Below are 288 nucleotides of genomic sequence, written 5' to 3'. Positions count from 1 at the left end.
GTTGCCCTGACATCACACGAGCCCCGGTGTAAATGAGTGGTAAAACCCTGCCAGAATGTCAAACAACCCACTGCTCGCGGTGGAAGGGGATGTGTGGAACGAACCGCTGTGGCAGCCACCTGTAATTTCACTTTCACACCGTATTCCTGCCAACAGCTCCTGCCGTACATTTAACCTCTCCAGCCCGGCCCCCCCTAAACCCCGGGCTTCCCTCTCGGCGCAATCACGGCTAACCCCCCGCTCCCAGCCCCGCTAAGACCCAGCCCCGGTAAGACCCAGCCTCGGTAA

At 59.7% G+C, this 288-nt stretch overlaps 1 protein-coding gene across 2 annotated transcripts in view; it reads left to right on the top strand.

Annotated features, from left to right (window-relative positions):
• The first annotated feature begins 259 nt into the window (after nucleotides 1-259).
• TMEM108 (transmembrane protein 108) overlaps nucleotides 260-288 on the top strand; it is a 162,215-nt gene continuing 162,186 nt past the window's right edge. Inside the window, exon 1 of one of the 2 annotated variants that reach the window (XM_031059398.1) lies at nucleotides 260-284. The gene's annotated coding sequence lies outside the window, so the exon portion shown is untranslated. The remainder of the gene's footprint in view (nucleotides 285-288) is intronic. The other variant, XM_031059397.1, reaches the window with a different exon arrangement.

This window comes from Geospiza fortis, unplaced genomic scaffold (assembly GCF_000277835.1).
Source record: "Geospiza fortis unplaced genomic scaffold, GeoFor_1.0 scaffold346, whole genome shotgun sequence".
NCBI lineage: Eukaryota > Metazoa > Chordata > Aves > Passeriformes > Thraupidae > Geospiza > Geospiza fortis.
This window is presented reverse-complemented; position numbering and strand designations above follow the sequence as displayed.